The sequence below is a fragment of the Oryctolagus cuniculus genome, chromosome 18 (assembly GCF_964237555.1).
Source record: "Oryctolagus cuniculus chromosome 18, mOryCun1.1, whole genome shotgun sequence".
NCBI lineage: Eukaryota > Metazoa > Chordata > Mammalia > Lagomorpha > Leporidae > Oryctolagus > Oryctolagus cuniculus.
Genome location: NC_091449.1, coordinates 15069524 through 15095967, shown reverse-complemented (window position 1 = coordinate 15095967; position 26444 = coordinate 15069524). Strand labels below are relative to the sequence as shown.

Sequence of the window (26444 nt, the reverse complement as noted above, 5' to 3'; positions counted from 1 at the left end):
CTAGTCGTCTGGCTCGTCGTCATGGAACAAGCGGTACATGCGCACGAGCTCCCCGATGTCATGAGGCAGCGAAGCCCAGGGCGCAGAGGAGTCCAGATGGATGTTGTGCAGATCTGCGGGCAGCGGGTCCTCAGCAGCCTCGGGGCCCTGCGCCTGGGAGCCCCCGGGGCCCTGCTCTTCCTCCGCAGGCGCGCTGAGCTCCGAGCATGTTGGCGGCGGCGGCGGCGGCGGCGGCGACAGTGGCAGCAGCAGCGGTGGTGGCAGCGGAGGCAGAGGAGGAGGCTGAGGTGTGGACTCGCTGGGCTGGCGGGGCTGGCCCTTTCGCTGCAGTTTTCTTTGCTGGGCGCGCTGATTTTTAAACCAGGTCTGGGGAGGAAGGGAGGGAGCAGGTTACTCCAGAGGCAAGGACCCCAGGGAGACCCCATGGACCTCAGAAGCTCGGGGCCCTTGTGGCGTGGGCACGCTGGGCTCAAGCCTCTTTCTCAAACGCTGTGCCGGGCCCGGGAGGGAGCCGCAGGCATCAGGTAAAGGGGAGGGGGCCGGGCAGCCTCTGCCCTGCTCCCAAGCGATCCTCCGCTGCAGAACCTAGAACTTTGTGCACTAGGCTTTGCACCACAAAGGCTCACGTTCTGGGAGCTCGGTCTCTAAGGACACAGTACTGAGAGGTGCGGAGACCCTCGGAGGGGAGGCCTGGTGGGGTCATTCGGCCATGGGGTCGCGCGCAGCCGCCGTGGGCCCTGGGGGCAGTGAACCGGCCGATGGAAGACACCTCTCTCTGCCTCGAACTCGTTCAAAGAGATAAATACATCTTAAAAAAAAAAGTCGGTCTCATTGCGTCTCATCCAATACATTTAAACGCGCTCCCTGCACACATGTGTTGGCTCAGCCTGCGCGGGCGGCTCTCGGCTGGCTCCCCGCGCTGGGGCTGGGCGGCGCCATCCACCAGGCGCGGTCCTGGCCGCCACCGCAGGCCGGCTCAGACTTGAACTCTTGCGCCCACAACCGCCACCGCAATGCAGCCGCGAGGGCCCCGTCCGCCCTCCCGGGGGAGTCTTTCTTGTCAAGTGCCCACGCGCAGGAAGTTCGGGACAAGTCCCGGGGCAGCCTCTGCCTGCCAGCCTCGCGGGGACTGCGAAGCGCAGCGCGCGCATTGGCCATTGCCCTGAGCAGCCAGCGCAGCGGTGACCACAGCAAGTGAGTGCGCGGCGCGGAGGGCGCGGGGCTCAGGACATACCTTGATCACATACACATCCAGATGAAGCTCGGACGCTAACTCTTGGACTCGGCTCCAATCTGGGCAGCGGCTGGTTTCTAAAACAGCTTGCAGCATGCCCAGCTGGTCGGGGGTAAAGGCCGTGCGGCTGCGGCGAGAGCACCTGGGCACTGCAGAGGGAACAGCAACACAGGCCTTTGGTTTGCTTTAAGCAAGAATCCATTGGAGTTCCTGATGCAGACATTTGGGGCGTGACCTGGTCCCCGGTTGCTCGGGAGACACCAGCGCTGTCTCTTGGGGTCTCTTCCTCTTTGCCAGGGTCTCGCAAAGGAATTTTGGAAAATGCACCCTGGAAGGCAGAGCCTGATCTCATGGTCATGCATTTTCGACGTGAGCTTGAACTTCACGAGGGGAAGATGTCCTGCTGCCACACACACACACACACACACACAGACACACAGAAACACACACATACATACACAAGAACACACACACATCCACCCACACACACACGCATACATACCTAAATGCACATACATGCATACATACACACCCACACACTCACACCCACACCCACACCCACACCCACACCTGCACCCACACCCACACCCACACCCACACCCACACCCACACCCTGTGAAGGCAAGTGCCAAGCTCCCAGTTTTTTCCCAGCTCATGGGAAAGACAGAGAGAGAGAAAAACTGCATAGGGCTTTGGAGGAAGCCCTCAGCCATGGAGGGGTTGGAAAGAGATGGAGAAAGAGCTGCACGCAGAGGAGAAGGAGGCCAGAAGCACATGTATGTGGTTAGAATGCAGCCACTGGGGCCGGCCCCTGGGAGGCCTTGCAATGCTGGGTTCCTATCCCAGAGTCCCAGTTGGAGTCCCAGCTGCTCCACTTCCCATCCAGCTCCCTACAAATGCACCTGGGAAAGCAGTAGAAGATGGCCCAAGTACTCGGACCCCCACACCCACATGGGAGACCCAGATGGAGCTCCCGGCTCCTGGCTTTGGATTGCACCAGCCCTTGGCCACTGCAGCTACAAATGCAAAGTAACTTTTTTCATTTTAAGAAGGCACCTGGCATTGTGGCAGAGTGGGTAAAACCCACCACTGGCAACACTGCCTATGCAGCTCCCTGCTCATGTGCCTAGCAAAGCACCAGACAACAGCCAAATAATACGACCCCTGCACCGATGTGGGAGAGCTTATTTTTATTATAAAACTTGCATTCAAGTATATACTTTCTTTTTTTTAGAAAAAAAAAGAAGGTCTATTCATTTATTTGATGGTCAGAGTTACACAGAGAAAGAAGGAGAGGCACAGAGAGAGAGAGAGACAGAGAGAGTGTGTTCCATCCACTGGTTCACTCCCCAACTGGCCACAATGACTTGAGCTGTGTCATTCCAAAGGCAGGAGCAAGGAGCTTCTTCCTGGTCTCCCATGTGGGTGCAGGGGCCCATCTTTTCCTGCTTTCCCAGGCCACGCCAGAGAGCGGGATCAGAAGAGGAGCAGCCTGGACTTGAACCGAGCCCATATGGGATGCCTGCACTTCCAGCCCGGGCTTTAACCCACTGCACCACAGCGCCGGCCCCATCAACGAACTCTTTAAACAAAACTTTTTAAAAGAGAAAGATTGTATCTGTGTCTCCAGACAAGAAATGCACTCTACACTAGGTTGTTCCAATGCAAAGGAAAACATGAGAAAATACAGAGAGACTAAGAAATGCATGGAAAAAATGAGTCAAAAAATGGGTTCATTCTGGTGCAAAAAACAATTTTTTGAAAGCCGTGCATAACTCTTTCTTTTCTTTTTATATTTAGAAAGGCAGAGTTCGATAGAAACAGAGAGAAAGGTCTTCCTTCCGTTGGTTCACCTCTGCCCCCCAAATGGCCGCTATGGCCGGTGCACTGTGCTGATCTGAAGCCAGGAGCCAGCTGCTTCCTCCTGGTCTCTGATGGGGTGCAGGGCCCAAGCACCTGGGCCATCCTCCACTGCCTTCCCGGGCCACAGCAGAGAGCTGGACTGGAAGAGGAGCAACCGGGACTAGGTGCTGGTAAGACTTGGATTATTACCAAGCCCTGCATGGCCGCCTTGGTTTCCGCACAGCCAACCTCTCGCCCACCTGCCTCGGCCACTTGCTCACTTGACATCAGGATGGGGACCGGCAGTATTTCCGAAGCTGCTTCTTCTCCAGCATCTGCGGTTGCTCTGCCTGTTGCTGCCAGTCGTTTCCTTTATAAGCCAACTTGGGATGGTATTAAGTCTTTGATGGACCCTCCCTAAGTCACACCCTAGACCTATTTACATATATGGCACTTGAAGAGGTTAGCAGTTAGATGGAATGAAAAGATGCCAATTTAAAATGGTAACTTTAGCACTATATCAGCCCCCTCAAGTTCAAGACACTTTTAGGAGCAATGAAACCACCAGTTGGCCCATCTCTAAAGAACCGGGCACCCTGGGAACTTCTCCCTGGCGATGCAGGCTTTCTGACATTCTTCTCTGAGCACAGATATGTGCCCTTCTCTTAGATGCAGAAACAAAGAGAAGTCAGCAGGAGCCGGATCAGGACGGCTGCTGACTGCCTATCAGAACTTTCCAAGTTGGCCTGTGTGGGGAGAGGAAGGCTCAGGGGTGCTGCGCGGAGGACAGGGCTGCTGGCGGGACTTCCCGGGCTTGCTCTGTTCGCTTCCACTGCTTTCTCCGAATAAGCAGATGTTATTCACTGGCTTGCCAACAAGTCAACAGGCAAACTGCCTTGGGCATCCCAAAGAAAACCCGGCGCACTCTGGGAGTGCCTGGACCACCTCCACCCCTTGGTAGCTGCCCATTGCTCTGTCCGTGGAATCCTATCAGCATAACCATGTTTAATCTCCTGCTAATTCTTCAGACTCCAAGTGGGGGCACCACCCTGGCCAGGCAGCGGTGCCCTGGGGCCACGTTTGGACACGAGACCACTGCCCCACTGCAGAGCCATGACGCCCCTGGAAGCCTGCCGATGGCCACAGCCCAGCATCTCCCTCCCCGGGCAGGGGAATTTCAGGGTGTAGAACCTAAAAGTAGATCCATAACAGCACATGGGAGGCCTCCTTTAGCAGGTGGACTAGGGCATTGACAACGGGGATCAGAATATGGTTGCTATAAGAAAACAAAAACAAAAACACTGAGGGACCTGCGCTGTGGTGCAGTAGGTCAATCCTACACCTGTGGTGGCAGCATCCCATATGGGCACTGGTTCTAGTCCTGGCTGCTCCTCTTCCCATCCAGCTTACTGCTATGGCCTGGGAAAGCAGTGGAAGATGGCAAAAGAGATGGGCCCTGCACCACAAGAGGCTCCTGGTTCCTGACTTCAGATCAGCCCCGTTCTGACCATTGTGGCCACCGTGGAAAAGAAGCAGAGGATCGAAGACCTTTCTGTCTCTCCTTCTCACTGTGTGTAACTCTACCTCTCAAATCAATAAATCAAATCTTTAAAAAAAAAAAACACTGATCTGGGGCCTGTGTTGTGACACAATGGGTAAATCAGCCACCTGTGATTAAAGCATCCCATATGGGCGCCGGTTCAAGTCTCCACTGCTCCGCTTCGGATCCAGCTCCCTGCTAATGGCCCAAGTGCTTGGACCCCTGCACTCAAGCTCCTGGCTCCTGGCTTGGGCCTGGCCTAGCCCTGGCTGGGCTGTTCACTGCAGGCTTCGTCTTTCACATCGTCTTGTCCCCTCTGTAAACAAAGTGTGCATGTGTGCTCTGCTGATATTGCTTTCTGTTTACAACATATTTTATTGTAGGCCACCGTCTGTGTCACCAGCATCCTGTATGAACACAGGTTCGAGTCTCAGCTGTTCCACTACTGATCCAGGTGCCCACTAATGCACCTGGGAAAGCAGCAGATGATGGGCCAAGAGTTGGGCCCCTGCACCCATGGAGGAGACCCTGATGGAGCTCCAGGCTCCTGGCTTCAGTCTGGCCCAGCTCTGCTGTGGTGGCCATTTGGGGAGTAAACCAGCAGATGGAAGATTCTCCCTCTCTGTCCTTCGCACCCTTCTCTCTAACTTTGCCTTTCAAATAAATATTTTCTAAAATTGTATGAATGTTGTTAATTTTAAATTTACAACATAAACATTGTGAGGAGTTTCCATATACCCCAGCTGGCTGCCCCATTAATATCTCCTATTGGTGTGTCTGTCACACATGAGCCACACCCAGCTGCCCCAGTTTTTTAATCCAAACTCCTTTCACCCCTCCAGCCCTCCCACTCTAGTCATCCACGTCTGTGTTCAGATTCTTAGTCTCACTCCCACACACAGAGGAGGACAGGTGGGACCTGTCTTTCTACACTGCTGGTCTCTGAGGAATGGTCTCCACAACCTTTCCCCACAGCATCAATGCTCTTCTCTTCTGCCACCCATGCTTCACCAGAAAATTCTTCCCAGCATTCACGTGGCTCTCACAGGGGCTCTCTTCAAGCCAGAGTCGAATCCTTCTTGGGGCCCCAATCCAGATCCTGTTCAGAAAGCGAAGGTGGGGCTCTGTGCGTGCGTGGCTCCTATCCATCCTGGAGCTCAGCCAGAGTTCTCGGGGAGCAGTCTGGGGAATGCTGGGTGATGCTGCTCCCCACCCACACCTCCCAGTGCAACAGCAACTGATGCACATCAAAATCTCTCTCTCTCTCTTTTTAAGATTTGTTTATTTATTTGAAAGGTAGATCTACAGATTAGCAGAGGCAGAGAGAGAGAGAGAGGGAGAGAGAGTCTTCCATCCACTGGTTCACTCCCCTGTGGGCAGCAAAGGCCAGAGCTGTGCCGATGCGAAGCCAGGAGCCAGGAGATTCCTCCAGGTCTCCCACGCGGTTGCAGGAGCCCAAGGACTTCATGTGCATTCCAGCACACTTCACTTCAGTTGTGACACTGACTGGCATGAAGGTCATCAGCATGCGGTGTGAGAACAGCAGTCTCCACTTGGCCACGGGGACAGCACCAATGCCACCAATCTGGTAGACATCCTGTAGGGGAGATGCTAAGTAGTCAGATGTCTAGTTGGTGGGAGGAGGCAATCTAGGGCTCCCAGCAGTGTGAATCACTGGCATTGCCATCATGCACCCACGTGGGAGACCTGGAAGAAGCTTCTGGCTCCTGGCTTCAAATCAGCACAGCTCCAGCTGTTGCAGCCATATGGAGAGTGAACCAGCAGATGGAAGACCTCTCTCTCTCTCGCTCCCTCTCGCTCTCGCTCTCTGCTCTGCCTCTCTGTAACTCTGCCTTTGAAATAAATAAATGAACCTTTAAAAAACCACAAATTCCTAGAGGTCCATTTCATTTATCTCCATTAAGTTTCTTTGTGCTCTGTACATTAGCTACCACAAATCAGTGAAAGAATATGGTTGGGGGAGGGAATCTGACTTATTTCATTATGCATAAGCACTTGGAAATACACGGATGGAGTCACCACATTCAATGCCCCAGGCAGCTGCTGAATCCTGGCACCAGATGCATCTGTCTTATGTGTCTGAAGGAAGAGTTCGCACCCCGGACTTCTGCTGCTCTCTGTACTATTCAGAACCTCTAGCATTTTTGGCCCAAGACTCAATTCCAGAAACTCCAAAACCAATGAAGGAAACCCATCTTTAACGTTCTGCTCTGGGGCTGGCCTCATGGCAGAGAGCTAAGCCACCGCTTCAGATGCCAGCATCACAAATTGGAGCACCAGCTAGAGTCCCAGCTGCTCTGCTTCTGGTCCAGCTCCCTGCTCATACACCTGGGAAATCAGCAGCAATGGCCCAGGTACTTGGGCCCCTGCCACCCCGCCTTGCCCAGCCCCAGCCTTTGAGATCATTTGGGGAAGGAACCAGCAGATGGAAGATTTCTCTCTCTCTCTTCCAAATAAATAGTCGTTTTTAAAAAGTAAACTAAAATTTTGTTGCTTGGGTGTATGTTTGGCACAGTGATTAAGACGCCGCTTGAGGGCCCAATGATTTGGCATAGTGGATAAAGCCGCCACCTGCAGTGCTGGCATCCCATATGGGCGCTGGTTCCAGTCCCAGTTGCTCCACTTCTGATCCAACTCTGTTGCGGCCAACTGGAGAGTGAACCAGTGGATAGAAGACTTCTCTCTCTCTCTCTCTCTCTCTCTCTCTCTCTCTGTAGCTCATTCAAATAGGTGCATACATCCTTTTCTCCCTGGTGAAAGGAGCCCCAGCTCTGTGTGTGATTCCAGCGCCTGGGGGGTTGTGCATATTGTGCCTCTGTGACCCAGGCCCTGGCAACCCAGCAGCAGTGGAGAATTTCCCACAGGACCACTGAAGATCAAAATTTAGGTTGACTTGGCACAGAGACCCTGGGCCACGGCTTCTACAGCAGAGCTGCAGAGAACTCGGAATCAATGAACAGATGCAACCCAGGACAGTCACAGAGGCCTGGGCCACCCCCTCTTGGAGCTCCAGTGGGAGCCAAAAAACTGGTGGAGTAGGTTCCAAAAGTGCTGGGCTCCATGTAGAGCCCCAGGGACTCGCCATTCGGGGAGTGACCCACCAGATGGAAGAGCTGTGTCTTCTGTCTCTCCCTTTCTGGAACTACCTTCCAAAGAAATCAATCTGCTAACAGAGAGGAAAGAACTGGCCCACGGCAGTGTTGGGAGAACAGACTGGAAAATCCTTCCAGGGAGAGACCTGGGCTTTGGGCTTTAGCTCGCTCCTTCTTGGGTATCTGGACTCTGAAGCCCTTGCGCAGTGGGCGGCAGTGCCAGGAAGCGGCTGCTCAGGGCAGCGTGCAGGGACTGGCAGGAGCGCTTGGTCCCTTGAGCTCCCAGAGCCGGGAAGCCGAGGTGCCAAGCCAGAGCACTGGGGCCGGGGCACGCTCTCTGGAGTGGGGTGGGGGCCATGGTGAGGTCCCTGCCCGGTTGAGGGCATAGCGCCCACGCTGCTTCGGCGCCTACCCCACCGCCTCCTTGGGGATGACTCGGTTGCCCACAGCATAGGGGTCTCCCAGTGGGAGCTTTGGCAAGTGTAGAGGCTGACTCAGTGCTTCTGTGGCTGACCCCCGCCCCACCTCAGGACCCCAGGGTTGTCAGTCCGCTGAGGACTGACTGCGTGGAGGTGAAGCTGGAGGCAGGGCTGCACGCAAATGAAGGAGTAAGGATGGACGACGCAGGCGGGAGGATGAGGGGTTCGGCTTTATTTCTTTATCTGATGGGGGAGACAGAGTGGTATATTTAGGGTATTTTTTGTTTCTTTTTTCTTTTTTCTTTTTTCTTTTTTCTTTTTTCTTTTTTTTGGCAGGCTCCATCCACTTTATTTTTCTTGTGTAAAAACCTCTGTTGTGGCCACAGCTGGAGCCTGGGTCCTCTGCATGGCACCCTGGTGTGAGTCTTCATGAGATGGTTGGTGAACTCCTGAGAGGGAGACTTGGCGAGCACGGTCTCTTTCCAGAGGTCAGGGGTCAGGTAGTTGTAGGTCTTGGAGATGGCATTGAAGGTGGCCTTGGGAAAGTTGCCGTGGATGGCAGTGCACCCGGGCTGAGGTATAGCAGTTGTCAGTGCCAGCCATCAGCATCAGCTTCTTGGGACAGGAGCGGGGACGATCCCAGTGCCCCTGGTAGGGGCATACAGTGCCCCAGTACAAAGCCACAGCAGCCGATCACCTTGCACGGCACGTTGTGTGGCTTGCCAATCTTGTTCCCCCAGTAACCTCTACTCACGGGCATGATGGACAGCTTGGCTAGGATGATGGCCCCTCATATGGCAGGGGCACCTCCTTGGAGCACTTCACGCCCAGGCTGATGTGGCCGTTGTAGCCCCAATGGCAATAGACCCCTTGAACCGGGTCCACTGGCCAGCCCGCGTCTGCTTCTGCACCAGTCATGGCTCACTTTGTTAATCCTCCACCTGGGCGCCAGCATCCCATATGGGCTCTGGGTTCTAGTCCCGGTTGCTCCTCTAACAGTTCAGCTCTCTGCTGTGGCCAGAGAAGCCAGTGATTGATGGCCCAAGTGCTTGGGCCCCTGCACCACATAAGAGACTGGGAGTAAACACCTGGCTCCTGGCTTTGGATCGGTGCAACTTGGGGGGTGAACCAGAGGAAGGAAGACCTTTCTCTCTGTCTCTTTTCTCACTGTCTATAAATTTACCTGTCAAATAAATTTAAAAATATATAAAACCCAGAAGAGGGCATTGACTCAGTCATTCAGTGTCTCAGCCCATTTCTTTTGAGTTCGTACTTTCTGCATTACCTGAGGCTCAGAATGAAACACCTGCCAATTTCAACCCCTCTTTGGTTCCTGTGCCTTCTTGGAGCTGTCCTGGGTAGGGTGCATCCTGGGGTGGGGCAGATGTCTCTGATTATCTGGCCTTGTCCTTAATTCATGTTGATTCCAAGAAGATATGGCAATACCGGCATTCATTCCCTAAGGTACAAAAACAGAATTTATCATCAACAGACCCTTACTACAAGGAAAACCCAGGGTTGGGGCGGTGCTGTGGCCCAGTGGGTCAAGCTGCCACCTGTGACTCTGGCATCCCATAAGAGCATCCATTTTCAAGTCCTGGCTGCTCCACTTCCAACCCAACTTCCTGCTAATGCACCTGGATAGGTAGTAGAAGATAGCTCAACTGTTTGGACAGCTGCTTGGGCTCTTGACTTCAGCCTGGCCAGCCCCGCCTGTGGCAGCCATCTGGGGACATCAACCAGCAGATGGAAGATCTCTCTCTGTCTCTCTCTTCCCACATCTACCCCTGTAACTCTGCATTTCAAATAAATAAGCCTTTGGGGACAAAAAAAGAAAGCTTAGGGGGCTGGCGTTGTGCAGTGGGTTGAGCTGCTGCCTGCCATGCTGGCATCCCACATCAGAGCACCAGTTCATGTCTTGGCTGTTCTGCTTCTAATACAGCATCCTGCTCATTCACCTGGGTAAACAGCGGAGGATGGCCCAAGTACCTAGATCCCTGCATCCCTCATGGGAGACACAGTTGGAGTTCTAGGCTCCTGGCTTTGGCCCGGTGCAGCCCTGACTCTTGTGGGAATCTGGGGAGTGAACCAGTGGATGGAAGATCTCTTCTCTCTCTGTTTCTCCCTCTCTGTCACTCTGCCTTTCAAATAAATGAATAAATCATTTAAAAACATAAGCTTATTAAATGCTTCACATGTGAGAAAAATGATGCCAGATGAAAACCTAAATTTATAAAAATGAACACCGAACACTGAAAATGGGTAGCATGTTGATAAATATAAAAGACTGCTTACCTTTAATTGCCTTAATTGATCATTTTTAAAGCAAAATTGTAACAATAGGTTGTATTGTTTATAATGTAGGTAGAAGTAAAATTATGAAATTGCAGAAGCATAAGAGGGTGAATGGAAACCTGTTGTTGTGGGGTTACTATATTATAGGTGAAGAAGTCCAGTATCACTGGATGGCAGTGTGTGATAAAGAGAAGATGTCTATTGTAAACTCTAGACCAACAACAAAAACAGGAGATAGAGCTTATGTGTAGGTACAACAGGACTTGTCTCCCAAAACTCAGGGAGTTGTTTAAGCTCAAATGTCTTAATGTTGATGTTTGGTGGATTAATGGTGGAGATTTGGTATAATGAGGGCATGTGAGAGATGGGGCCAGTGGTACGTTTTTGCGTCTTTGAGGGTGTTCCCTCAGGGGGTAGTTCACATGAGAGGTTTGGTTATTTGAGTAGTAGTTGGGTCTAGGTTTTCTCTCTTCCTCCTGGCTCAAGATCTGATTACTCCCCTGCACCTGCCATGAGCGGCTTCCACAGACACCAGACTGTGGGGCTGCCTGACCCTGAAGTGTAGCCTCCAAGCTGGAGGCTAAAATAAGCCTTGGATTTCCCAAAGCTCTTTCAGATATTTTAGTTAAAGTCATGAAAATCTGTGAGATCCTGAAAAATGTTTAATCCAGAAGAAGGAAAAATGATGATGGAGGAAGAAAAATAGCAAACTTGTGGACTTACACTCTATGATACTTATATCACATTTTTCATTATCAGCTTTTCATGGCCCACTATGGCCCTTAGCATACAGTCCAAGCTCTACTGAGTGATGCTTTAGGTGCATTTTCATCTGGATACAATCTGTGTCAATGTTGCTCACACTTCTCCCAGAGCCCCATGCTCTCTACCATACACACACATCTGTGTGGTCAGCCACACGCCTGTGGTCACACTTCCCTGTAGAGACCTCTCATATGCTGTACTCAGTCCATAAGTTACCTCGCACCAAACTGACCATCCTCAGAGCTATCGGGTATTAGGGGACATGAGTACAAAGTACATTTCTGTCTGACTTAGTATTTTCCCTCGATGAGTGAATGTGTTGATTTTACTCAGAAATTTTGCTGACAGAAAGCCAGCATAACAAAAAATATAAAATATATCAACCCTGTGTTTCCAAAAGAAAGTAATTAATTCCATTAGATACTTCAATAAAGACTAAGCAGATGACTATATAGGATAATGATGAAACTTCAGTTTTCTGTGGTCTTTAGCTTTGATATAAGAGACTCTGATTGGCAGCTGTCCGACATCTTCCAACAAGATGCCCCGGGCCCTGCTGCCCTTTCTGTAGGTGTTGCTCAGGCCAGAAGAATAAAGACTCCACACACCAATCTCACGTAATCCATGGCTTTTGTCCAGCAATACCAAAATGAGATTCCATCTGTCCTGAACTACAATGCAAAGTCCCTGAGCAGGGTGAAGAACAAAAAATGTCCAAGCCCCTGAGCTGCTGGCCTTCTGTTTGGCATTGAGGCCCAGGCCACCACTGGTCAGCACCATGGCCTGCGCCACACACACAGCATCAGCACTGTGGACAGCTCAGAGGTGGGCAGGAGCTGCAACACTCTGAGATAAAAATTGCATAAGCCCAGGCCAGACAAGGAATCCAAAGTTGCCATGGAAGGAAGGATTTGGTGATTTCCTTGTGGACCATAGACACAATCTAGGATGACATTTGGGACAATGAGCCACTGTTCTTTGTATGTGGGAGCAACTGGGCCCAAGGTGTGAGGCACTTGAATAAGCCTTGTAGTACAGGGAGCTTCCCAGGGGAGTGAAATGTATTTGTGTAATGGGCATGAGCATTAGCTTCAGTGGAAGATACCTTCAGAAGGAGCACTTTCCATATCTTTGTTGAGAATAAGGCACAAAACTAGCCCAGCTTCAGAGAAAATGGAAGCATAAGGGTATGTATTCAGAGGCTGAGAGAAAGGACCAAGATTCCCAGGGAAAGAGGGAAACTGAAATGAGAGAGCCCTGTGTGCACTACAGCCCTGTGTGTGCTGTCCAAGCCCCACTCCCATCATCCACCAGTGCCATGACAACTCGAAAATGCCCAAAAATGGCCTGCAAGTGGAAGCCCCTCGAACCCTTCCCAAGCCTCACTCTACTTGAATGTTCACTTAAGCCACAGACAGTGGCCCCTGTGCTTCCAGGACTAGGAAAGGACAGCCCCAAACCCTGCTAGCAGCAGCGTTCTCTCCCTGGAGGTTAACCTGCTCCCGCCTGTGGGCTTTCCCTCTGTCTTGAAGTAGTTTGCTTCTCTGCTCACCTTTATCCACGTGTCTTCCTTGATTCTCCCTCACCTGGAGGCAGGAAGCTGGCCCAAGCCTAGCCAGGGCTCACACTCCCGTAACATGGGCGTCTTGGTAACGACTGGGGACTGCACTGGCGAGACACGGTAGCACTTGTGCCAATTTCTGTTTGGAATGGTGAAAATATCCTCAGCACTGGGAATGCACCTTTTCCAAGGATGAGAAAACACCAGCATGACTGCAATGCCAGTGATTCACACTGCTGGGAGCCCTGGCTCGCCTCCTCCCACCAACTGGACATCTGACAACTTAGCTTCTGCCCTACAGGATGTCTACCAGATTGGTGGCACTGGTGCTGTCCCCGTGGCCCAGTGGAGTCTCTGTTCTCACACCACATGCTGGTGACCTTTTCACCAGTCAACCTCATAACTGAAGTGAAGCCTGCTCAAATGCACATGAAGTCCTTGGGCCCCTGCACCCATGTGGGAGACCTGGAGGAAGCTCTCTCTCTCTCTCTGCCTCTGCCTCTGTATCCCTGCCTTTCAAATGAATAAATAAATCTTAAAAAAAGTGATCGAGAGAGAAAGATTATGATGTCTATCTGCTGCTGTCTGCATTGGGTGGGTGTGAGTGTGGAGCAGCTTTGCCGCACATTCCCCAAGATCCCCTCAAGGCCTCCGGCTGAGCTCCAGGATGGATGGGAGCCACCCAACCACAGAGCCCCACCTTCACCTTCTGAACTGAATCTGGTTTGGGGCACTGAGAAGGATCCGACACCAGCTTATTCCTTAAAACTAGCAACCAACTACTTTTAATATCCCATTACTTGAGGAAACATCTCTTGCAGGTTTAACCTCAGAGTAAATATATTTTTCCATTTATCTCTTGGTTAAGTTGCAAATTGCAGTTTTAACATTTATGGTAATAGGTAGGAGCAGACTTTGTGTGTGTATATATATTGTGTGTTTTATTTTTAATTGACATATAATAATTGTATATATATTTATAGGGTACAGTGTGATGTGTTGATACATATATACATAGAGTATTGATCAAGTCAGAGTAATTAGCATATCCCTCACTTCAAAACCATTTCTGTTTTGTGAAACATTCAAAATTTTCTTGTAGCTCATTTGAATTGTACAATATATCATCATTGACTATGGTCACAATACTGTAACTACAACTCCAGACTTATTGCTTCCATCTAATTGCAACTTTGCACTTCTTAAGCAACCTCTTTCTATGAACCTCTTCCTTTCACCCCCATCCCCAGCCTCTGGTGACTCCCTCTCTGTTTAAGATTGTGTTCCAGATTCTATGCATGGGTGAGATTTTGTGTTACTTATCTTCCTGTGCCTGGTTTGCTTTGCTTAACATAATGTTCCCCAGATTCTCCATATTTTCATAAATGAGAGGATCTCACTTTTTTTTCTAATGCCAAATAGTATTCTATTATGGGAACATACCATATTTTCTTTATTCATTCATTTGTTGATAGACAACTAGGTTGATTTGATATCTTGGATTAGTTAGGAATCCTATGATAATATAAATTATATAAGTTAATTATTAGTTCAAGTAGATAAACCTTCAAAGGGCAAAGAGTTCTTCTGAGTTAGGCAGGTCAAGTAATCCTGATTCTTCAGTTACAGTTTCATTTTTCTGCAAATGTCTAAATCTAAAAAAATGTTTTATCTCTTATGTTCTCTCTTTTTAAAAAGATTTTTCTATCTATTTGTGTGACAGGCAGAGAGAGAGATGAGATAAAAACTGTGTTGTGCATTATGGGATACAATTTTATTGGCAGATATTTACTTATGAATGTTCTTTCATTCAACAAGTAACTATTGAGTACCTATTGAATGTCAGTACTGGGTTTGCTGCTCAGTGGAACTACATTTGTGGAGGCAGAGTGTGGACAGGCAGTTAAAAAAGTGAAGTGACTTTAGATAAGGACAATAAGAAGAAAATAAAACAAGATTGTATCGTGGGAATGGGGGTAGAATAGGTAGGTATGATGTAGAGTAGATGTTTCATTAGGGAGATCTGATAACATCCACTGGACACAGCCCTTTAGGTAGTCAATGAAAAGTCTAGGAAGTTGTTAAAGGTTTTAGTTCCCAGATCATATTCTTTGTAAAAAGTTTTCGTGTATGACGATTGGAACTAAGCATTATCTGAATTTATTATAGAATTTGGAATAAGTTTTGTGAGATTTTTAGTTACCTAAAAATAGTAACTTTGGAAGTATGCCTTTTGTATTTTGAAATGCAGAGTGATATTTTTATCTTGCAAAATGAAGGAAAAAATTGTATTTTTGTCATGTATCAGGCACTTAGAAATGTTTGCATGGTATTGCTAATGTTAACAAGTATAGTTCTGAATAAAAAAAAAGGTAAAATGAATTAGTTTATAACTAATTGCCCCCACCCACTCCTTTTTAAAGAAACTGATCACCCATGAGAAGTTTGAAAGTGCATGTGAAGAACTCAGTAATGCATTACTTCGGGAACAACAGGCACAAATGCTATTGAAGGAAGAGGCACAACAATTACAGGAGTTGAATTATAGACTGGAACTGCACTCCAGTGAGGAAGCTGACAACAAGCAAACTCTTGGAGAAGCTGTTAAGGTAGGAGAACACCTCTTGTGTAATGGCTTGTTTCTTCTATTTTGTGTGACTCTTGGAGAAATTCATGCATGTCTACTAACCCAGGAGTAGACTCCAAGATGTGAAATTTAATTCTATGGGAACTTATTTAGGTGGAATGAAACATGGCTCTGAAACTAACTTACAAGAATGAGTTCTCATGTACTGCGTATCTCAAAGTAGGTTTTCCTCATTGGTTGAGAACAAAGTGGAGATCTTTCCAGTCATAATTTGTTTTTGTTTTCTCTTTTTTGCTTCATCTCTGTAGTTCTTTTCCTTTTCTTGTTTTGTACTGTTTAGACTTTGGAAAACTCCATGAATCTTCTGGGTTCTGCAAGGTTTTGCGTCTGGTTCTGTCATTCTTATGTAAGTGCGTGTTTAGAGGGAAGGGAGGTTTGGGTAGGAAGCATTGTGTTCTACCTGTTACATATTCCTGACAGTGGTATTTGGAAGGGAAAAGAGAAGTTAGTCTAAGAGCAACACTGCCTCTTGAATTGCTCTCTGGTTTCCTGTCTTGGGATACAGTGCCTCATCCCACGCATTGTCATTCACCATACCATGAAGTCCTTATAAGAGCTGCCCAATGTTGGTGCCATGCCCTTGAATTTTCAGAATTGTGAGACAAGAAACCTCTTTTCCCTATAAAGTTACCCAACATCAAATGTTTTGTTAGAGTAGTGAAAAATGAACTAATATAATACTAATGTAGCTAAATCTTTATATAAATACCTGAGATTTTTTCATTAGGATAAATTCCCAGAAGAGGAATTATTAGGTTAAAAGCCGGCCAGTGATCTGGCTCACTAGGCTAATCCTCTGCCTAGCGGCGCCGGCACCTCAGGTTCTGCTCCCGCTCAGGACACCGGATTCTGTCCCAGTCGCTCTTCTTCCTCTCCAGCTCTCTGCTGTGGCCCGGGAGTGCAGAGGAGGATGGCCCAAATCCTTGGGCCCTGCACCCACATGGGAGACCAGGAGAAGCACCTGGCTCCTGGCTTCGGATCAGCATAGTACGCCAGCTGCAGCGGCCATTGGGGGGTGAACCAATGGAAAAGGAAGACCTTTCTCTGTCTCTGTCTCTCTCTGCCCACTCTGCCTGTCAAAAAAAAAAAAAAAAAACAACAGCAAACCTAGGTTAAAAGCCAAATATGGCCGGCGCCGTGGCAAATAGCCTAATCCTCCGACTTGCGGCGCTGGCACACCCGGTTCTAGTCCCAGTTGGGGTGCCGGATTCTGTCCCGGTTGCCCCTCTTCCAGGCCAGCTCTCTGCTGTGGCCCAGGAGTGCAGTGGAGGATGGCCCAAGTGCTTGAGCCCTGCTCCCGCAAGGGAGACCAGGAGAAGCACCTGGCTCCTGCCTTCAGATTAGCGCAGTGCACCAACTGTGGCAGCCATTGGAGGGTGAACCAACAGCAAAGGAAGACCTTTCTCTCTGTCTCTCTCTCTGTGTCACTGTCCACTCTGCCTGAAAAAAAAAAGCCAAATATGTTTCTCATGTTGCATGTATCATTTGTTCTTGAGCAAATTTTTACCTATTACATTATCTCCTAACATATACGATAATTTCAATTTTTGTCAAATCTGGTTATTCCTATTTTAAATTTTTGCCAATTTGATAGGTATATCATTGTTACTGTAATTTGTTTCTCTGTTAAGCAAATTGAACATGTTTATAAACATATTGGTCAGTAAACAAAATTTTAAAGCTTTATGCTCTAATAAATAATGTAATTAATCCTGTTTTTGTTTTTTTTTTTTTCACAGGCAGAGTGGACAGTGAGAGAGAGAGAGACAGAGAGAAAGGTCTTCCTTTGCCGTTGGTTCACCCTCCAATGGCCGCCGCGGCCTGTGCACTGTGGCCGGCACACCATGCTGATCCGAAGCCAGGAGCCAGGTGCTTCTTCTGGTCTCCCATGGGGTGCAGGGCCCAAGCACTTGGGCCATCCTCCACAGCACTCCCGGGCCACAGCAGAGAGCTGGCCTGGAAGAGGGGCAACCGGGACAGAATCTGGCACCCCGACTGGGACTAGAATCGGGTGTGCCAGCGCCGCAAGGTGGAGGATTAGGCTAGTGAGCTGTGGCGCCAGCCAGTTAATCCTGTTTTATAAAATCATCATAACTGTGTCACATTGGAGATTTTTTTCTGTAATAGTATGTAATTTGAGTTGAGATACAGTATCTTCCGTTAGATAAACAGCTGTTCATATTAATTTCTTTAAAGTGCTGGCAGCTTAAATGTTATTTTCAAAAGTAGAGAATTGTTTAATACTATCTCTTGATTAGAACTGGCAGGTGGTAATGTGAAAATGCTCTCTTGTGGGAGTCAGCATAGTTATGTAGAAAAAGCACTGGCCTTGGAATAAGTATTCCTGAATGTAAATCTCAGTTCTTGGACAAATTACTCAACATTTCTGGGCCTCAATATCCTGCAAAAATAAGGATAATGAGGATTTCTATGAGAATGAATTCAGATACTATTTAAAAAGCAGGTATATGCTTGATAAGTGTTCTTTGGTGTTTTCAGAAATACTTTCAAAAAGCTTTTGAACCATGTCCTGCACACAACTTCTTTTTAAAAATTAAATATATTATTTCTTTGTTATAAAATGAACAGATTATAAATAGATGATATGGAAATGCAGAAGAGAATACAAGTTACCTATGCTGTGTCATCTGAAAAGATTGTTTCCAATGTATTTTCTGTATGTAATAGTTTTTATAAATCACACTTTGGTCTAGAATATCTTTCTATAAAATATAGCAAGATGTGGAATAAGGTAGTTTTGGTATCAGAAAAATCTCCAAGGACAAAAATCTAGCAATCAACAATGTCGATCAGCTCCAGCATTTGGAAATCAAAGTTAGCATGGTGAACAGGTGCTGGGTTTATCCTGGAGGCAAGTAGCAACAACAATGCCAGCAGCAGGAGACTAAATGTTGGGTTCCATCACTGGATAGGAGCTTGAACTTGAGATCTTCACATTAAGGAACAGCTGAATCCTCTAAAAGGGATAATCTCAGGTCACTAGGATCCCATTGCTCTCGCAGAAGTGAGCACAGGATTCTCTGTGGAAGAGGCTTGCTTCATATAGTTCCTTTGGGAGCTCCTAACGAGTAAGATCACCCAAGTAACTGACACATGGATAGACAGATATATTAATCTTATGAACATCTAAACTCTCTTGTCAATCCCAATTATTTGTGCTTTCTGAGTTTTTCTGCATAAACAATCATATCCTTTGTTCTATAGTGAGAGTGTTGTTTATCCCCACTTTTAAATGTTGTACCATTAGTATTTTTTGCCTAGTAGAAGTAGGTGTGGTAGGCATCCTTTCCTTGTTCCCAATGTTAAAGAAAATCTTTCTGAGACTCCATTAAGAAGGGAAGTTTGCCATGAATTTCTAGTTGATAATTTTTGTCGGGTTAAGGGAGTTATGTTCTTAGAGTATGCATAATTTTTTAAAAAGCATGAATAGATATTGGATATTATCAGACACATTTTATGTATTTATTGAGATAATGATGTGGTTTTGAATTGTAAAGGTTGGACATCCCTAACTGGAAATCTAAAACCTGTAATTATCTAAAATCCAAAACTTCTTGACTGCCTAAATGACACTTTAAATTTTTGAAGTTTCAGAACATTACAAATTGAGATTTTTAAAGAGAAATGCCAAGCTGATAAAATTTGTGAAATATTCCAAACTCTGAAAACTCTTTAAAATCTGTAGCACTTCTTGTCCCAGGCCTTTTAGATAAGGAATACTCCACCTATATCTTGTTGGCAAACTGGTCTGCATTTTGGACTGTGAGTTATGAATGGTCTTGTATGTTTAAGGGATTATAAAGCCAAGCAGGCAAACATAACTAAAGAAGACTGTGTCACACAGGCTGCATGTGGCACATAAAACCTGAAGTATTTTCTATCTTAAGTTTGCTAGCTCCTGGATTATATTATTCACTCTGCTCATGTTAATCCAGCCTTGTGTTACTCAGATAAACCCATTGTGCTTATTTATATGTAATAAATGCTGTACTCTAATTCTTAATTTTAGATTTATGACATTTAGGTCTACAGTCTTAATTGAGACTGTGTTGGAACTTTATCTCTCATACTATCATTGAAATGTTTTGTATCAAGTTTGTGCTAATATACAAGCACTTCTTGTAGGTTTGCATTCCAAACATCTGAAGTGGTGTCTGCTGTATGCTGTGGTAACTGTGTTTTATAAACTGGATAATTCAAAAACAAGAGGTACTTGTTTCTCATGGTCCTAGAGGCTGGGAAGTCCAGTATCAGAGTATCAGCATGCAGTGAGGGCCTTCTTGATATATCATTCCATGGCAGAGGGTGGAAAGGCAAGAACCACAAATGCATCTACAAGCAGAAAGACAGCCAAACTCATCCATTTATTTATTTAATTATTTAAGATTTTTTTATTATTTATTTGAGAGGTGGTGTTACAGACAGTGAGAGGGAGAGACAGAGAGAAAGATCTTCTGTCCATTGGTTCACTCCCCAAATAGCCACAATGGCCAGAACTGCGTAGATCTGAAGTCAGGAGCCAGGAGCTAGGAGTTTCTTCCAGTCTCCCACATGGGTGCAGGGCCCTAAGGACTTGGGCCATCTTCTACTGCTTTCCCTGGCCATAGCAGAGAGCTGGATTGGAAGAGGAGCAGCCAGGACTAATACCAGTGCACAAATGGGATGCTGGTGCTGCAAGCCATTTTAATATTTACTTATTTATTGAATATCACAGAGAAAGAGAGAATGAAACATTCACACAGAGAGAGAATAAAAGAGTCAATGAGAGAGAACTCTCCTGTCCACTGGTATATGGCACAAATGCCCACAAAGGCTAGGATTAGGACAGGCTGAAGCTGGAAACCAGGAACTCAATCCAGGTCTCACATGTGGTTGGCAGTGACTTAAGCACTTGAGCCAGGGTGTGCATTAGCAGGAAGGTGGAGTTGGGAGTGGAGCTAGGAGCGGAATCCAGGAACTCCAATATGGAATGAGGGATTCCCATGTGGTTTCTTTTTTTTTTTTTTAAACTTTTATTTAATGCATATAATTTTCCAAAGTACGACTTATGGATTACAATGGCTTCCCCCCCATACCGTCCCTCCCACCCACAACCCTCCCCTTTCCCACTCCCTCTCCCCTTCCATTCACATCAAGATTCATTTTCGATTATCTTATTATACAGAAGATCAGCTTAGTATACATTAAGTATGGATTTCAACAGTTTGCTCCCACACAGAAACATAAAGTGAAAAATAATAGATGATTTTTTAAATGATGATGAAATCAGAGCAGACCTATTGTCATGTTTAATCCCAGTGAGAGTCAAGTTGGGAATTGATAATTTCTTTTTTTTTTTTTTTTTTTTTTTTTTACAGAGGATCAGTTTAGTATGCATTAAGTAAGGATTTCAACAGTTTGCACCCCCATAGAAACACAAGGTGAAATATATTGTTTGAGTACTCGTTATAGCATTAAATCTCAATGTACAGCACATTAAGGATAGAGATCCTACATGAGGAGTAAGTGCACAGTGACTCCTGTTGTTGACTTTACCAATTGACACTCCTGTCTATGGCATCAGTAATCTCCCTATGCTCCAGTCATGAGTTTCCAAGGCTATGGAAGCCCTCTGAGTTCTCCGACTCTTATCTTGTTTAGACAAGGTCATAGTCAAAGTGGAGGTTCTCTCCTCCCTTCAGAGAAAGGTACCTCCTTCTTTGATGACCTGTTCTTTCCACTGGGATCTCACTCGCAGAGATCTTTTGCCAGAGTGTCTTGGCTTTCCATGCCTGAAATACTCTCATGAGCTTTTCAGCCAGCTCCGAATGCCTTTAGGGCTGATTCTGAGGCCAGAGTGCTATTTAGGACATCTGCCATTCTATGAGTCTGCTGAGTATCTCACTTCCCATGTTGGATCACTCTCCCCTTTATTTACTCCATCAGTTAGCGTTAGCAGGTACTAGACTTGTCTATGTGCTCCCTTTGACTCCCAGTCCCTCCACCATGACCAACTGTGAACTGAAACTGATCACCTGGAACAGTGAGATGGCATTGGTACATGCCACCTCGATGGGATTGAATTGGAAACCCCTGGTATGCTTCCAACTCCACCACTTGGGGCAAGTCAGCCTGAGCATGTCCCAAATTATACATCTCTTCCCTCTCCCATTCCCACCACCATGTTCAACAGGGATCACATTTCAGTTAATTGTCAACACTTAAGAATAACTGTGCATCAATTACAGATCTAAAGCAGTCATATTAAGTAGAACAGATAAAAAAACTACTAAGAGGGATAATGTATTAAGTTGTTCATTAACAGTCAGGGCTATGCTGATCAAGCCACCGTTTCCCATAGTGTCCACCTCACTCCAACAGGTTTCCCTCTTGGTGTTCAGTCAGTCGTCACCGATCAGGGAGAACATATGGTATTTGTCCCTTTGGGACTGGCTTATTTCACTCAGCATGATGTGTTCCAGATTCCTCCATTTTGTTGCAAATGACTGGATTTCGTTGTTTCTTACTGCGGTATAGTATTCTAAAGAGTACATATCCCATAATTTCTTTATCCAGTCTATCGTAGATGGGCATTTAGGTTGGTTCCAGGTCTTAGCTATTGTGAATTGAGCTGCAATAAACATTAGGGTGCAGACCTCTTTTTTATTTGCCAATTTAAATTCCTTTGGGTAAATTCCAAGGAGTGGGATGGCTGGGTCGAACGGTAGGGTTATCTTCAGGTTTCTGAGGAATCTCCAGACTGACTTCCATAGTGGCTTGACCAGTTTGCATTCCCACCAACAGTGGGTTAGTGTCCCTTTTTCCTCACATCCTCGCCAGCATCTGTTGTTGGTAGATTTCTGTATGTGAGCCATTCTAACCGGGGTGAGGTAAAACCTCATTGTGGTTTTGATTTGCATTTCCCTGATGGCTAGTGATCCTGAACATTTTTTCATATGTCTGTTGGCCATTTGGATTTCCTCTTTTGAAAAATGTCTATTGAGGTCCTTGGCCCATCTCTTAAGTGGGTTGTTTGTTTTGCTGTTGTGGAGTTTCTTGATCTCTTTGTAGATTCTGGTTATTAATCCTTTATCTGTTGCATAGTTTGCATATATCTTTTCCCATTCTCTCGGTAGCCTCTTCACTTTCCTGACTGTTTCTTTTGCAGTACAGAAACTTCTCAATTTGATGCAATCCCAATTGTTAATTTGGCTTTGACTGCCTATGCCTCTGGGGTCTTTTCCAAGAAGCCTTTGCCTGTGCCTATATCTTTCAGGGTTTCTCCATTGTTCTCTAATAACTTGATGGTTTTGGGTCGTAGATATAGATCTTTAATCCATGTTTGTTGTGGTGGATTCGTTTCTGAGAGGAAGAGCATGGTGGGGGCAAGAGGCACAGAGTCACCACACAGACCCTGAGAGTTGGGTGAAAGCAGACATGTTTATTTCAGTTGCTACAGCTGCTTATATAGCCAAGGCAGCCAATCCGGTCAAGGGGCGGTCTATGCCCTAACCAATCACAGCCTGTTGCCAGGTAGTTTCCAAAGCCATCCAATCACACCCTTTGCCAGTCAGGCTCTTTTGCAAAGCAGTCTCTGAAACCATCCAATCACAGCCTGTTGTCAGTCAGGCTCTATTGTCATGTGGTTTCTGAAGCCATCCAATCACGACCTGTTCTCAGTCAGGCTCTGTTGTTGTGTGGTTTCCAAAACCATCCAATCACAGCCTGTTGCCAGGCAGTTTCTGTTGCCAGTGGCCATCTTGGCACGACCTTCTCACCTTCTCATTCCACCACATTTCCCCTTTTTTGTTTTTGAGCAATGGGAGGCATGATTCTTGGTCATAACCTTGTTGACCCTATCTCCATGTGGTCTCCATATATGACTGCACCTGTCTTAGGTTGTCCCCCAGGGGATCTTACATGTCATTGACTAACCAGCACTCAAAACAGGAGACCACAGGAGCGCTTGCTCAGATGGGGGTAGTAATGAGGAACAGGGTAATCAGGAATGGCATGACCACACGCAGGCTATGGACCATTAGAGGGCCTGAACAGAGCTAGTGGGGTATAAAGCAGTAATGGATGTGGCTATGGGCAGTTTCTCACGGTAGGATGATAAGGCAGGTGCATCTGCTAACAAGGCAGACTCTCAGTCTTGTTCAGCTGGTTCTGGTTGACTGTCAGTTGCAGGCTTGATGCTTCTGGCTGGTACCCAAATGGGCTGTTCTGCATTCTCTGGAAAGACACAAGCATATCCTCAACCCTTGGTTAGCAGAGGGTGTGGTCCCTTCCATTCTCCTGTCAGGTGGTCTTTCCTCCTAACCATAGGGGCTGGGGTCTGGGATGGAAAGGATCCCCAGTGTTTATAAGCTGGGATGATCCCTTGGGAATCAAAACTAAGAAACTTGATAGTGAAAATGACCTCTGTCAAGGCAAGCTGTGGGTCTGGGGGCATATGATTGTTTTTCTGTCTTTGTAAGAAATCTTTAATCATCCTATGAGTTCTTCCTGTCCCTGTGGGTTGTATGGGATACCTGTGGCAGACTGTATGTTCCAGGATGTCAGGAAGAAATTAAATTCCTGTGATGTATACGCTGGCCTGTTATCAGTCTTTATGGTCCAGGGGACACCAAGGACGAGCATGGCTGATTTAACCGCCTTTATCACATTACTAGCCTTTTCTCCAGATTGGGCTGTTGCAAATACAGCCTTTGAATAAGTATCTACCACCACATGGACAAACTGAAGTTTACCAAAGGAGTTCATGTGGGTGACGTCCACTTGCCAGAGCTTATTAGGAGCAAGGCCTCACGGGGTCACTACTGCTTGTTGCAGTGGGCCTAATGGGGCCAGGGGTGCACAATTCTTGCAAGAGTGCCCTAGGTGTTTGCATTGGCTCATTGTTATCTCTGGGAAAAGCAATTTTATGTTACTTGCTGAAATATGAAATTTTTGGTGTAGAATACAGGCTGGTTCTAGGTGTCCAATGGAAGCCGTGTTGCAGAAGATAAGACGATCAACCTTTTTGGTGCCTTGGAAAATAAAGCCAGGTAACCCAGTATGTGATCTTATGTGTGAGATATACCATGGGTGTTTTCTGTTCTCTGCTCTTTAAGTGTTGTGAACATCTGGTCAATTGGCTTATTGGTCAGGTTAAAGACTGCAAAGGGGATCGTCTTTACTACCTGTACTGAGTATTTGCTGTCTGAAAACATATTTACCGGCCCATCCTGGCTAAGGAGTATAACCTTGATTATTGCCCTTTTTCTCCCAATTGTACTGATGCCCCATGGGGATCTACATGGATCCTATCTTTTTCTGTTGAGGATTTGATCACTATTCCAAGCAGTAACTTGTTGGCATCCATAAATGCACATGGTGCCATGGGTTGAGGTTGATTAGCTGGGAAAGCATGTATTGGATAGCCTATTTCTAAAGTTTGTAACGTCTGGAGTAGCCTGTCTGCTGGCAGGTCAACCTGTCCTGGGAAATTTATCATTAACTTTTGAAAGAGCAGGCTAATCTGCATCACTGTCGACAGTTCTAATTGTGATAGGGGTAGGACCACTATGTCTGGCTCTGTGTTAAATATCTAATTGGCATAATTTCTTAATTTAAGCCCCATCATAAGGATGGCATCTACTTTGTTAACTATTTTATGACACTCGCTCCTGGCTATGTGCACCCAAAAAAGTAGTCTGTGTTGTTGCCAAATAACTCCTAAGGGGTCCTTGAGGGTATATATGGTTATGGCAAATAGAGGCACCTGAGGGTTATATCTAAAGGTTTTTAAACTTGATAACTGGGTGTTGATCTTTTCTATAGTGGATTTGGCTGCTGATGTCAATGTGATTTTTGAAGAAGGGCTGTTCCCCTTAGTCAGTAAATCGTATAGTGGTCTAAGCTCTGCAGGTGTTAGGGGAAGGAAGGGCTTTAGCCAATTGATTTGGCCGCATAGTTGCTGATATTCATTAAGTGAGTATTTATACTTGACTTTTAGGTTTGGGCCCTTTGGAGATACATGGGAGGAGATTTGATAACCCAAGAATTGAAAGGGAGGAAAATATTGTACCTTTCCTGTGGCAATAGACAAACCCAGGAATTGTAAATTTCTTACTGTATCACTTACACAGGCATTCGGAGTTGCTGCATTGTTGTGAGCAAGTAAGATATCATCCACATAATGTATGACCAAGCACTGATCTTTAAGTGTTGTGGTCACATGAGAAACATATTTTTGGCAAATGGCAGGGCTATTTTTCATACCTTGTAGGAGTACTGTCCACTGAAATCTTTTTGCAGGGAGCTGGAAATTGGGCTCTCATACTGTAAAGGCGAAGTAGGCCTTATCCTGCTCTGTGATGAGAATGGAAAAGAAACAATCTTTGATATCAATGGTAACTATCTGTTATCCATTAGGAATGGCCCCTGGATGGGGAATGCCAGCCTGGAATGTTCCCATCTTTTTTATGATTTTGTTGATGGCTCTCAAATCCTGTGGTAGTCTATATTTTCCGTTTCTTTGGTATCACAAAAATGGGTGTGTTGTGAGGGCTAGTGGAGGGCTCTATGTGTCTCTTTTCCAATTGTTCCTGTACCAGTTCTCTAAGGATGCCAAGTTTGGGTTGTAATATTGGCAAGTGCTCTACCCAGATGTTTCCTGTTTTTTCCCATTTAGTGGGGATTGGGCCTGGCTTTTGTATGAGGTGAGCAGTGGCCACTAGAATTGGGGTGAATCTTACTTGTAGGCTCTCCATTAAAGCTGTTGGCTTGTGGAGATCTGTGATCCATAGTAAGGACCGCTTGCATTTGTGAGAGCACATCTCTCCCCTATAAGGTCGTGGAAACCTTAGCAATTAGGAGAAGGACATTTTGATGATATTGATTCTTCCAATCCATGAGCATGGAAAATTTTTCCATTTTTGGCATCCTCTTCTATTTCTTTCTTTAAGATTTTGTAATTCTCATCGCAGAGTTCTTTAACATCCTTGGTTAAGTTTATTGCAAGGCATTTGATTGTTTTTGTGG

General features: G+C 46.5%; 1 pseudogene; it reads right to left on the bottom strand.

Annotated features, from left to right (window-relative positions):
- Positions 1-26239, bottom strand: LOC138846522 (small ribosomal subunit protein uS5-like; annotated as a pseudogene).
- Positions 26240-26444: the final 205 nt, after the last annotated feature.